Genomic DNA, 14980 nt, shown 5'->3' with positions numbered 1-14980 from the left:
CACTGGGAATTACAATTTGACATGAGATTTGGTGGGGACATAGATCCAAGCCATATCACACGGTATATAGATACCACATTTTCTTTATCCAGTCCACTGTTGATTGGCACCTAGGTGTATTCTATTTCTTTGCTATTGTGAATAGTGTTGTGATGAACATATATGTGCATGTGTCTTTTTGGTAGAACAATTTATTTTGGATATATACCCAGTAGCAGGATTTGAAGTACTGAATTCTAAGAGCCATCCCCAGAGAGCCCAGTGGCTCAGGTCTCTGGCTGCCAGTGCTGAAATTCCTCCCATTTGCTTCTGCTATTTGGGGGCTTCTAGCATCTTTATTCTACTAGGTTGCTCAGTAACAATATCTCTAACCTTCAGCTCCAGCTAGTAGACGGCAGACATTACCGAGATCCTCAGTGATGCTTCTGGCCAGTAAACTTGTTACCATCTCAGTGAGCCACGTCTCACTTGGTCCATCCCCAAGGATATTGCCAACCAGTGGCTCTTATTTCCCCAGCAGGCCCACTTCTCTGCATCTTTTGATCCCTTCCTCCAAAGTCTGTCATGGGGTATTTGAGCATTTCTCCTTCATTTAATATGGCTACCTTAGCACTATGTAAGAACCTGGAAATGTTTTCTTGGGCCCTTGATAGGGTGTCAGCTCTTGTGTCATGGGAGAGTTCTTCCTAATTGGTGGGCTCTGCTTATCCAGCTGTGTCTTTCTTTCTTTCTTTCTTTCCTTCTTTCTTTCTTTCTTTCTTTCTTTCTTTCTTTCTTTCTTTCTTTCTTTCTTTCTTTCTTTCTTTTTTTTTTGAGACAGAATTTTGCTCTTGTTGCCGAGGCTGGAGTGCAATGGTGCAATCTTGGCTCACTGCAGCCTCCACCTCCTGGGTTCAAGTGATTCTCCTGCCTCAGCCTCCTGAGTAGCTGGAATTATAGGTGCCTGCCACCACGTCTGGCTAATTGTTTGTATTTTTAGTAGAGATGGGGTTTCACCATGTTGGCTAGGCTGGTCTGGAACTCCTGGCCTCAGGTGATCTGCCTGCCTCGCCCTCCCAAAGTGCTGCAATTACAGGCATGAGCCACTGCGCCTGGTCACAGCTGTGTCTTTCTGTCTCTCATCTCAATCCAGTCCCTAAGACGTCGCTCCCGATTCTGCTCTCCTGATACTGGCCAGCCACTTGGGCTAGGCACTGTAACACTGCTGCCTCATAATTTCTGTTCTTCCTCAGCAGTCCCATAACTTTCTTGGTAGGACCATGCTGAGATTTGATGCTAGTTATTGGCATGGTGGCTGGGAGAAGGGAGCATATCTTGAGGAAGGCAAGGGTAAAGTTGAAGGACCTCATTTGAGGCTTAGTATGGTCTTCAAGTATGGGGAGGAGCCACTATTCCAGAAAGGAGGGCTTTCTTCCCTAACAAAGGAGAGTGGCCCAAGACAAGCTGGAGGATCAAGAGTCTCAACTGCACCAACCTGGGTTCTCTGCCCTAGTTCCCGGGTCCCACCGCTTCCTTACCAGGGTCTTTAGAGCTCAAGATAAAAAGTAAAAAAACTAAATTGTTTTAATTACTGAAATAAATAACTGGAGAAACAAGCAGATTAGGAAGGAGGTTTTCCCTAGGTCTTTACTGGAATAGTGAAGTTAGTTTCTCACTTTTAAGGTTGAAATGCACATCAGAAATACCCCATCTGTTTTTCTTTGTATCTGACACCTTGTGCCAAATTGGCATGCAATAGTGGATTACTTTTCTTTTTTTTGAGACAGAGTCTCTCACTGTCTGCAGTTCTGAGATTCTTTGAATTAAGCTCTGTGCTTCTCTTCAGCTCTGTCTGTCCTACATCTACAGGTGATGAGGGTCTTTTTAAATAGCACCAAGGCTGCCCTTTGACCTTCACAGTTTGCTTTATATGGGGATTAACCAAACTGAGCCAGTCATTTTCTTCCTCTAATGCATCAAGGGTATCCAGAAACAGCCACCCAATTCCACAGTTTTTATAATTACCATTTCTCCTGTATATGTCATATGCAGGGATGTTGTACCAATCAGCGCATCCCATCCCAGCTCATCACAGGGGGATGTTTGAACAACTCCATTGATATAACATGCCAAACTTTTTTGCTAGGAGGGTCCTCCTTGGTAGCAGTTGATTCAATTCCAGACTTCCTTCCTTAGAACCTGCCTTGTAGGCCCATTCCTAGTGTCAACAACTGTCTTAGATCAGATTCCCCAGCAGCAGAGCCTGAGATGAGATCTAAGTGTATGAGATCTATTAATATTGGGTTTGCCTGATCTTATGACTTACTTGGTAATCTGAGAGTCCTCATCTCATATGGGAAGTTCGGTTGTGTATTTACTTGATGTCCCATAGTCAGATGCTCCAGGGCCTGGTGAGATGTTAGGAGCTGATTTTCTATTGTGGATAGCAGAATCTTGCTCTGGAGATCTAGAAGCATGCCTGCATCTGTTGTACATCTACTATCGTGGGAACTTCTGGGTCCTATGGTCCAAGTAGTGGAGCTTGGCTGTGCTTCAGAGCCCCTTCTTATTCTGGGCCACTTAAAACTAGCAGCCTAAACACTAGCAGTTATATGGACATCACTCCATAAAAAATGGGTTGATTGTTAAAAACCTATAAGGCAGAGAGAGGGAAGCTTTAGGGAAGGGGTAAGAGCTAAGCAAGGGTTTGGCTAAGAAAAGTCTCACTTTGACATGATGGGGGAGGAGGGGTCATTTTAGAGCTGAAATTGTATCACAGAGTTGCCCCCCTTGTATCCTGAGTCAAATAGACATTGGCCACCAGGGCGGTTATCACTGGCTCTAGTAAGGCAAGCAGAAGTCTTGGGAGAAGACCACAGGGGTAAACTGTTAGCAATCACTTGCAGTAGCTGGGGACAAGGTATCAGTAGGTAGAGGTCTGGGTAGGGCATCAACAGTATCTATGCATCCTCATTTTCATTGAAGACACAGGAAACAGAAAAATTTTAAAAAGTCACCCATATCCGTGCCACTGCACTCTAGCCTGGGAGACAGAGCGAGAATCCGTCTCAAAAAAACCAAAAAAACAAAAAAACAAAAAAAAATACAGTCACCCATAGTCGGCCAGGCGTGGTGGCTCACGCCTGTAATCCCAGCAATTTGGGAGGCTGAGGTGGGTGGATCGCCTGAGGTCAGGAGTTTGAGACCAACCTGGCCAACATGGTAAAACCCCGTCTCTACTAATAATACAAAAAAAATTAGCTGGGTGTGGTGGCACACACTTGTAATCCCAGCTACTTGGGAGGCTGAGGCTAGAGAATCACTTGAACCTGGGAGCTGGAGGTTGCAGTGAGCCAGGATTGTGCCACTGCACTGCAGCCTAGGCAACAAGAACAAAATTCCGTCTGCAAAAACAAAAAACAAACAAACAAACAAAATCACCCATAGTCATGCTACCCATTGAAGCAGCATCTAAGCCATAAAGTTTTCCCCAAATGAGTTTGAATTGTTTTAACTCATATTTTATATAGTTGTGATTATACACAATTTATTAACCTATTTCTTATATCAATTGTCACTAGCACTTCTCATTCACCATAAGATTTTTAGAAACATATTTTAATGCAATATAAATATTTAAACACTTATCATCATAATGAAAAGTTAAATTTAAGAACAAGAAGCAACCTCTAATTTCATATGACATTTTCAAAAATAAGGGTGTGGCTAGGGCTTTCCTGGGGATACCAAGTCCATACCATCCCTGGTCAGCCTGTAAACTGGAGGAGATGGAGGGTCTGTGCATGTACATTCCTGGATAAGGGGTCGATGAGGACTGTTAAGGGCCAATATTATACTAGGGTCCAAAACTTTGAATGTCAGCATGGGAAGGCAGGTAACACAAACAAGTGCGATGTCATACCAACAGAAAGGAAAGATGCCCCAAAACGATAGTTGCTGAAGCAAATACTGCCATGCAGTGCCTTCTGATGACTTGAGTAAGAATTGTGTGTGTGATGTGTATGAAACCTCTTGAGTTTTAAGGATTGGCCCATTTTCTTCAGACAGGGTTCGGGTCACATTCAGCAGTGAGTGGCAGCCTCAGTTCAGATGTGTGCACTGAACTCTGTGCTGTTTGGGAGCAGTCATAGAATGCTGTCCTCACACTCAGAGGCCTCATATGCTGCATGCAGGTAACAGATTAAGAAATCAGGTTGTACAATCACAGCATCTGGGTCTCTAATCTTTCAATCTCAGGACTTTCTGAATTTTGGCCCTATCGAATCATTCTTGCAGCAGCCTCAGCCCTTACCTCAGCTTCACATTAAGTCTCAGGACCTGGCTACGCTACTTGCCTTGGGAGGGTCAACAGTGAACATCCCTGTTGAAAAGGCAGCCTCTTTAACAAGGCCAAGCTTTATTTTTTTTTCTAGAAAAAAATTATGTACATGTTAAAATAAATACAGGGAAGTCAACTTCTAATAAGGGCAATATGGTGTAGAAGAAAGAGCTGCATTAGCCATCATTTTCAATACAGAAGAAGGGGAAACAATTACAGAAAAAAAAGAGATTTAAAATTAATAAAAGAGTATTATAAATAGCTATATGATAACTGAAAACTGGAATGAACTTACTACATTCCTAGAAAAATATACAGTTTAAAAATTAATGCAAGAAAACAAAAGAAACTATCAACAGAGTAAACAGACAACCTACGGAATGAGAGAAAATATTTGAAAGCCCTGTGTCCAACAAAGAACTAATATCCAGAATCTATAAAGAACTTAAACAAATGAACAGGAAAAAAACAAATAACCTCACTAAAAGTGAGCAAAAGATGAAAACACGCTTCTCAAAAGAAGACATACAAGTGGCCAACAAACATGAAAAAACACTCAACGTCACTAATCATCAGAGAGATGCAAATCAAAATCACAATGAGATACTATCTCATACCAGTCAGAATGGCTACTATTAGTCAGCAAAAAACAGGTATTGGTGAGATTGCAGAGAAAAGGGACACCTATACAGAATTGGTGGGAATGCAAATTCAGCCATTGTGGAAAGAAGTTCTGAGATTTCTCAAGAACTAAAAATAGAACTGCCATTTGACCCAGTAATCCCATTACTGAGTATATACTCAAAGGAAAATAAATCATTCTATCAAAAAGACACATGCACTTATATGTTTATAGCAGCACTATTCACAATAGCAAATACATACAATCAACCCAGGTGTCCATTAACAGTGGATTGGATAAAGAAACTGCGGTACCTATACACCATGCAATACTACGCAGCCGTAAAAAAGAGCAAAATCACGTACTTTGCAGTTGGACGCCATTATTTTAAGCAAATTAATGTAGAAACAGAACACCAAATACTTCATGTTCTCACTTATAAGTGGGAGCTAAACATAAGGTACATATGGACACAAAAATGGGAATAATAAACACTGGGGATTCCAAAAAGGGGGAGGCAGAGAAGGGGTAAGGGTTGAAAAACTATCAGGTACTATGTTCGCTATTTTGCAACAGAATCATTTCGAAGCCCAAACTTCAGTATCAGGCAATATACCTATATAAAAAACATGCACATGTAACCCCTGAGTCTAAAATTAAGAAATAAAATTTATGCAAGAGAAAATAGAGAACTTGAATCAACCAATGTGAATTAAATGAGTGGAAATAATGATCAAAGTACCTCCCTCTCAAAAGCCTACAAGCCCATGCAGTAAAGTTTGCCAAACTTTTTATGTACAAATTTGGTAAATTGGTACCAATTCCAGTTTTATACAAGTTATATCACAAAGTTGAAAAATCATATTTATAAGTTCAGAAACCCTTGGAAAACTTGGACTGCAAGGAAACTTTCTTCATTTGATAAAGTTTATGTAGCAAAAGACCTATAATAAACTTTAAACTTAATTAAGAAGCTTTATGCACATTTCTTTTAAAAACAAGAACAAGATATATATGCTCACTATTACCACTAGTGAAGATCCTAACCAATATTGAAAGGAAAGTGAAATAAGAGATGTAAAGATTGGGCCAGGCACGGTGGCTCATGCCTGGAATCCCAGCACTTTGGGAGGCCGAGGCCGGCTGATCACCTGAGGTTGGGAGTTTGAGACCAGCCTGGCCAACATGGAGAAACCCCATCTCTACTAAAAATACAAAATTTGCCGGGCATGGTGGTGCATGCCTGTAATCTCAGCTACTCGGGAGGCTGAGGCAGGAGAATCGCTTGAACCCAGGAGGCAGAGGTTGCCGTGAGCCGAGATCACGCCATTGCACTCCAGCCTGGGCAACAAGTGTGAAACTCCATCTCAAAACAAACAAAACAAAACAAAAAGAGAGATGTAAAGATTGGAGGTGATGCAGTGGATAAGATCACCTACCTAGAAAACCTGACATATTCAACAGATAAACTATCAGAACTAATGAAAAATCAGCAACTTTCTCAGATATGAGAATAGCCTATAAAAATCAAAAGCATTTCTCTAATAAGTAATAATCAACTTGAAAAAATTTGTTAATAAGATTGTACTCACAACAGCAGCAAAAACTGTAATGATATCTAGGAATTAACCAAGAATGCACAAGACCTCTATGGAGAAAAAATTTAAAACTATTAAAAGACATTAAAAATCATTCAAATAAATTATCACTCTATTCTTTTGCATAGGATGAGGGAGTGATTTAATATCATAAAGATGTCAAATCTTCTTGAAAGAACCCATAAATGTGTTCAATACCCCTAAAACCCAGATTTTTAAGTGAACTTTTATACATGTAAAAATTATATGATGGAATTAAAGTCTAAAGTCCGTTTAACTCAATCTTAAAAACAATGCCTTTTCTACTAGACATTAATAAAACTACAAAGCTCTACTTAGAAAAACCATTAGTACTGGTGCATGGACAGACAAGACCAATGGAACAAAATAGTGAGTCCAGAGACAGACTCACGTAGATATAACAACTTAAAATATGATGAAGGAGGAATAATGAGGAACAAAGAGATAGGCTCAACATGCAGAGAATATCAAAAATAGATTAGTACTCAATGCCACATATGAAGGTGGAATCTAGATGGATTAAAAGCCTACATGAAATATAAATTAAAAGCAGAAAAATATATTATTATAACCTATGGGCAGGGAGGAACTTCTTTTTTTTGAGATGGAGTTTCACTCTTGTTGCCCAGGTTGGAGTGCAATGGCATGATCTTGGCTCACTGCAACCTCTGCCTCCCGGGTTCAAGCGATTCTCCTGCCTCAGCCTCCTGAGTAGCTGGGATTACAGGCATGCGCCACCATGCCCGGCTAATTTTGTATTTTTAGTAGAGTTGGAGTTTCTCCATGTTGGTCAGGCTTGTCTCGAACTCCCGACTTCAGGTGATCTGCCTGCCTTGGCCTCCCAAAGAGGGAGGAACTTCTTAATCAAAACTTGAAAAACAAACTAGTGGCTTGATTCCATCAAAACGACAGAATTAAGAAGATGGTAAGCTGGGAGAAGGTATTTGCTGTATGTAATATCAGATGAGATAGGGCGCATTCAGGGTGGTATGGTCGTAGGTGGCTGTATGTAATATCAATAAGCAGTTAGTGCCTGGCATAGAGAAGAAACTGCAAATGAACAATCCCAGCAGACAAAAAGGGAAAGAATATGAACTGGCAATTTACAGAAGAGGAATCACCAAGGGCTAATAAGCATATCAGAGATGCTAAAAAATTAGAGAAATGTTAATTTATTTAAACAATGATATGACTTGACCATTATTAGACAGAGTAATACTGAAAACCAGGATAATGGCAAGTGTGGGGTTTCAGGTCCCCTCCCACACCCCAGACCCAGCATGTACAGTTCATCCTCATTATTCATGAATTTCATATTTGTGAATTTGCCTACTTGCTAAAATTTATCTATAACTCCCAAATCAACACTTATGGTGCTTTCATGGTCATTTGTGGACATGCTAAAAGCAATGAAAAATTTGAGTCTCCCAACATGCATGTTTTTAGCTGAGGTTGAACAAGATTGAACACTACGCTTTCTTGTTTGTGCTCCCATACTGTAAACAACTGTCCTTTTTACAATCTATTTAGTATCACATTTTTTGCATTTTTGGAATGTTTGTTTGGTGATTTTGGTGTTTAAAATGGCCTCCTGGTGAAGTGCTGTCTAGTGTTGCTAAGCCAAGAGACTGTGATGTGTCTTGCGGAGAAAATATGTGTGTTACATAAGCTTCCTTCAGGAATGAGTTACAGTGTTGTTGGAGTGGGTTCAATGTTAATGAATCAGCTATACATATATATGTGTGCATGTGTGTGTTTATGTGTATACATATATACATATATAATATAAAATAAGGTATCTTTAAACAGAAACACACATGAAACAAGGTTGAGTACTGATGGGTTGACAAAAGTATCACCAGAGGCTTTTAGGAACCTAAACTTGTATTTCCTGTTGGGAGCAATGGTTCAGTATTCACAAATTCAGGGTTTGTACAATTTTCTAGAACTTAACTACTGTAAATAATGAGAATCAACTATGTGATAGCTATAGCCCTTGTTTTTCAGATGTCCAACTCCCTCTACTATTCTTTAAGCAATGATTGGTAACCTGATTATTCAGTGGCTCCACTCAGTGGGACAGGTCAGCAGACAGCTGCCTTTTCTTCTCACTCCTGTGTTCTGCCAGAGCTCCCTTTCCCACCTTTTAATAGCATAATTAGCAGCTCTCATGGTTTTCAGTCATTTTTAAGCTCATTTTTGGAGATTTTAAAGTCGAATCCACTCTAAATCAAAGCCTCTTTAAGATCTGTCCTGGAGATGGTGGGTGGGGAGGTACGATCTACTTTTTCTCTTCTTATATCTTGTTCTGTTGATGCTTTCCATGCACGCGTCAGTGGTGAGGAGGAAACAAACGGGCAGGAATAAAGTCATAAGAACGGTGGGATGACTGCTGATGTGATGCAGTTGTCAATGTCTGCAATAACAGGTGTCCAAATGCTCTCTCTCTTATGGGCTTGATTTTGGCAGTCTTGGGAAGCCCTGCCCCTTTATGCCACCATTCTCCAATGAGGTAAGATTTCTCATTGAGCTGCATGCACATCCCGGCTCCCGTACACCAGTAGTAAATGTTTACAAATTCTTTCTGCAGGGATCTCTTTTCCCTGGCTGGCAACCCTCTTTGCTTCAAGGAGGCTTAAACATCCATTTGTGCTTCTTGACCCACCACATTACATTTCTGCTTGACCAACTGCTGAATTGCTTCCCAGGATCCTGCCATACTGAGCAGCTCTAGTCAGTCTCCTGGAGTTAGAATTCTTCAACCAAGAGGCAAGAACCTTTTTCATGTAGGCCTGAAACCCCTGTGGACACATGTCAAGTTCTCTCAATAGCATTTCTACCCAAATGCTGCCTATGATCCTGGCAGCTTAGCAAGCCTCCAGCTGGACCATGAAATTGTAAATTCCCTATCTTCATGGACATCTCCTAGTTTGCCACCAATAACCTGTTTGGAGAATATGCCGTCAGACGTGGTGGTGGGGAAGGACAGTGCAGGGAGTGGTGGGGAGGAGAAATGTAAAGTGCTCTCTGATCTGAGGGACTCACACTTCAAAGTGCCTCTTCATTCAAGCTCCTTTTAAAACTCCAGTTCTCTCTTATGGTTGTTGAGAAGAGTAGTTGCTGAACTGGCTTTGCTATCTTTGATTATCCTTTTAATTTTCACAGGATCAGTAGTGATGACTCCTTTTTCATTTCTGACATTGGTGATTTGTGTCTTCCTTTTTTTCCCTTAATCTGGCTAGAGGACAATCAATTTTGTTGATCACTTTTTCTGCCTTCTCTGGTTTTAATTGAGCATTTTATATGATACAATTTTATCACTTAGCATTTCATTGATTTTAAAAAATTGTTTTCCTGTTTTGAATTTTATTGATTTCTGTTATAATTTTTATTTTTATTTTTCTGTGTGCTTTAGGCTTAAATGGCTCTTTGTACGGTTTCTTAAGGTGGAGGCTTAGGTTATTGGTTTGTGAGCTTTTTTCTTTTCTATTCAATACATTTAATGAGATAAATTTCCTTTTAAGCACCGCTTTTCTTGGATTTCATACATTTTGGTAAGTTGTATTTCCATTTTTATTTAGTTTGAAATATTTTTAAGTTTCTTTTGAGAGGTCTTTGATCCATGGGTTATTTTGAAGTGTGAGGCTAACTTCCAAATATTTAGGGTCTTTCCAGCTATTTTTCTGTTATTTGTTTCTAGTCCAATTCTACTGTAGTAAGGATTTGGTGTATGCCATTAATTTTGGAAAGTTCTCAGCTATAATTACTTTAAGTATTTCTTCTGCTTCCTCCTGCCTTACTTTGTCTTTTGATATTCTAATTACACATCTGACATGTATGTTTTTCTCTTGTGTTTCACTCTGGGAAATTTCTATTGACCTGTCTTCACTCTCACTGAGTTTAAAATTTTTCCTCAGCTGTATTTAGTCTATTGATGAGAATACCATCAAAGGTATTCTTCATTTTGGTTATGGCATTTTCGATTTCTAGCATTTTCTTTAGATTTTTTTCTTAGCATTGCCATTGCCCTGTTTTCATTATCCATATGCTTGTGCGTATTATTTACTTTTTCCATTACAGTCCTTAAAATACAAATCATAGTTATTTTAAATTCCCTGTCTGACAAATCAAACATTTATGTCATATCTGAGTTTGGTTCTGACAATTTATCTCTTGAGGCTGTACTTTTTCTTGGTTTTCGTATGCTTTGTAACTTTTTCTTGAAAGCTGAACATGTTTCATTGGGTTATAGGAACTGAGGTAAATAGGCCCTTGGTGTGGGGATTTATGTTAATCTGGCTAGGAGCTGGGCGATATTTAATGTTTGCTGTAGCTTTAAATGCCAGAGGCTTCAAATTCCTCTTGGGTGCTTGTTTGTGTCTCCTGTATTGTCTTTGGGTTTCCATAAGTGTTTCTTTTCAGACAGAGCCTATGTCTTGTAGCTTTTGCAGCTGCGATCCACTGTTATACTGGAGTTCTGTTGGTGCAGAGGCAAGGTGCAGGGGGAGGGATAATATTGTATTATCTTTTGTTTAAACCTTAGCCTTGGAGGCCCTGCTTCTGAGAGCTGACATTCACAAGTGTTTGTCCAGGTGTATAGCTTTTCCCATCTCCTCCTCTTCCTTCCCTGAAGCCCTGGCCCATTTTGAATCTTGTTTCCCCTTAGGTGAGACAGCAGGGCTGGAGAGAGCGAGTAGGGAGGAATACCCTTCCTGCAGCTGGGCTAAGGCTGGCAGACTCCTTTTTCCTGGAGGGTAAACCTTTGCATGGGGAAGGTTCTGGCCCTATTTCACAGTGATTACTCTGCTCCAGAGCCAGGAAGGGATCTTTCTTAGAGCTTCCCTGTGAGAACCTGCTGGGATTCCTGGATGTGAAGCCCACATTTTTGTGGAGGTCCTACTAAGACTTTGATCCCCAAGAGCTTCTCACTCTTATGCTAATTCACACTCCTCCAGCAATTTGTTGAAATCTTCATGTCAAGGCTCCCACCAGTCAAGAGCTCCAGGCAGCTTCTGCTCCAGATGAGCAAATCTTGGCTGTGTGTTTCTAAATGAGCCTGTTTCCCCAGATTTTTTTGGTTGGCAGTTTGTCCTATATGGCCTCTATTCTCTGATGGGTCCAAGAAAAGTGATTTATTTTCCATTTATCCAGCTTTTTATTATTGTAAGGAAAGGAGTGGGACTTTCAAGTCCTTTACATGTTGGAAATGAAATCTGAAGCCTGGTTTTGATATGTTTTTCACAAGATCTACACAGATAAGTAACCCAAAAAGTGACTGAAGCAAACCTCAATTGATTTAGAAATTTATTCTGCCCAGGTTGAGATTGTAACCAGGAAAAAGAAACACACACAGCAGGATCTGTGTCCTGGGCTTTTTCCAAAGAGAGTTTTGAGGACTTCAATATTTAAAGGGGGAAGAGTGAGCATGAGGGGAAGGAGGAAAGGAAAAAAGAGGTGCGTAGGCAATGACGCCAATGATTGCATTCTTGTGAGGCTCTGATTAGCACTCAATGGACCTACAGTTTACATGTGAAAAGAACAGAGTTAGGGGGGTGTGAATTACACATTCATCTTGCACTCAGTAGATCTGTATTTTAGGTTAGATAAAGCAAGCATGTGAAATCACAGCTGTTTGGGAACAAAAGGAAGGCGGTTTTTGCATGACTCAGTTATCAAGCTTAACTTTCCTTTTGGCAGAGTTTGGGGTCCTCAGATTTTTATTGTCCTTTCACAGATATGTCTAGGACCTTTTTTTTTTTTTTTTTGAGACAGAGTTTTTGTTCTGTCGCCCAGGCTGGAGTGCAGTGGCGCGATTTTGGCTCATTGCAACCTCCATCTCCTGGGTTCAAGTGATTCTCCTGCCTCAGCCTCCCGAGTAGCTGGGATTACAGGTGCGTGCCACCACGCCCGGCTAATTTTTGTATTTTTAGTAGAGACCGGGTTTCAACATGTCGATCAGGCTGGTCTCGAACTCCTGACCTCATGATCCATCTGCCTCGGCCTCCCAAAGTGCTGGGATTACAGGCATGAGCCATCGTGCCCGGCCAGGACGTTTTTTTAAGAACATAAAGTACTTACCATCCATATTCTTTCTCAGCTTTGTGGCTTCAGCCAAAATTTCAAGACATCAAAAAAGTTCCATTTGACATCCTGTAACCTATATTTATATACCTATTATGTAACACGTGGTAAAGGGACTGAAACATAACAGGCACTCACTACATATTTTTGAATGGAAAAATAAGGAGAGGAAAAGAGACAGGGCAGTGAGAAGGGAGCAGGTGAGGAAGAAATGGAGATAAAATAGGAAGCATAAGGGCAAAGAGGGCCAAGATTCAACATTTATCAAAAATTATATCAACATAAATGGCATACAAAGAGTATGTTGAATAGCAGCATAAGCAGAAGTTCAAAGTGAGGCATTATATTTTCTCTTTTTTAAATAAACATACTAAAAAAAGAGTGAGGCAAACAATTTTCTATTAAAAAGAATTAAAATCCATAGCTTTAAGCAATTCTACTTCCCACAGTGAAATATCAAAATATTCTTAACATATAGAGGGAAAAAGTGAATAGATATATAAATGTTAATATAAAGAGATTTCAAATGATACCAGAAGTTCAAGGTCAGAGTTTAGATAGGGCACACAGTAGATACTGATGTCTGTTGAGCATTAGCATGTGTCAAACCCTGCATTTGGCATTTTACAACTGTCAACTCATTTAATCCTTGGGACAGTCATATGAAGAACTGCAGCCATTTACAGATATGGGAAAAGGGTCTCAGAAAGTTCAAATCACTTGATTTCAATCAGTTTAGTTGCATAGCTAAACTGATTGATTTGAATCCACATCTGTGACTTGAGACAGCCCATGGCCAAGATTACTAATGCCTGCTTTCCTACTCAGAAATCTTCACAGTCATTCGACAGAATCATGGCTACTGTCCTAGAAACTACAATCACCTGTCTCCCTTGCATCCTTGCATCTCAACTAATAGTATTTGAGGGGAGCGTTGTGTGAGCTTCCAGAAATAGTCTTTTTATTATGTTTTTTTTAATGTGGGTCTGCTTTCTAGGGAATAGAAATATTCTTAAAAGGCAAATCGGTGCCTTGATTGCTTTCGTCTTTATCCCTTCCTAGGTCTGCTGCTCTCTTGACCCTAATGATGATGGTCACATTCTTGGGATGGCAGAGCGAGGAGCTGTCAGTAGCCTGGGTTCCTTCTTGTTATAGCAGAACCAACATAGAAGACATGGTTTGTCTTCCTCTGGACTTTCACCTGACAAGAGCAGACTTTCATAGCTCTTACATGGCTGTTTACTTGGGGCCACTGTTATAGTGAATATAGAACTTAGTACCATACAGGAAGTGCTGCCCATAACGGAAATGGAAATATGTGGTATAATGAAGGTCGTGTCGTAGGTGAGAGGTGGTAAGTGTTCAGAATCTTCCAGATTCTGCAGAAATCTGGGCATACTTGTTTGGCAGTGGAAACATTTGGTTCAAATGGATCCTACTCTACCTTGGAAAATGCATTACCTGCTGAGTATGACTGTAGCATGAAGGGAAAAGGTAAGACAAATTCAGAATTTTTCTGTGGCTTGGGTGCTCTGCAGCTTTGAGCAGAAACTCACAGAAGGGAGCTCAGTCTGGAGAGCATAGCATGCGAGCAGAGGAGGGAGGGAACCCAGCCCTCTCTACCTGCAAGCCAAGTTGACTGAGAGCATGGCAATTTGGAGCCTTGGAGGGTTGAAACAGCCAACACCCTCTGTGCCTGATGGGAGGCCCTCAGAAGTGTAGATCCCAGACAATGGCCTTAGGGGAAGAAATACTGTGGTCCTAAGTTTTTCCCCAGCACCTTCCATTAAGGATTGACTGCCAGACCTGGGATCCAGTCAGCAATAAACATCACACCATGGGTGTGGCCTTTCCCCTAAACCTTTCCCACCACATCTACCAAACAGAGACAGAGGCAGGCATGGGCAGAGCACAGGTGCCAGTTACAGAGCAGCTTTCAGTCTTAAAGCTTCATCCAAGCAAGATCTGTGGCAGTGGTTTAAACGGCCAATGAGGAGGATGAAATAAATACACAAGAAGCCAAATGAGTTATTGGAGCCAATTGTATTGCAAAAGTGAAGACAGCCTTGACACAGGCTATAATTCTTCTTCTGTCTAGTTTGAGACTATACAATCTGTGTAGCCTTGAGAGAGAATATAGTCTGCAAAGCTCACCCCAGCTGCGGGGAAAATGTTAAACAACAAAGAAACCTCTAGGTTCATGGAGGACAATGGACAAGATGGCATATCACAGAGTAGAAGCAGGCAGGGCTGCCTGAGAAAGGAAGCACTTGTGATTCCTGCCCAGCAAAATCCCATCATTGTGGACCATCACTGTGTTTCTTCTGTCCCCTTCCTGGT

This window comes from Gorilla gorilla, chromosome 7, assembly GCF_029281585.2.
Source record: "Gorilla gorilla gorilla isolate KB3781 chromosome 7, NHGRI_mGorGor1-v2.1_pri, whole genome shotgun sequence".
Classification (NCBI taxonomy): domain Eukaryota; kingdom Metazoa; phylum Chordata; class Mammalia; order Primates; family Hominidae; genus Gorilla; species Gorilla gorilla.
This window is presented reverse-complemented; position numbering follows the sequence as displayed.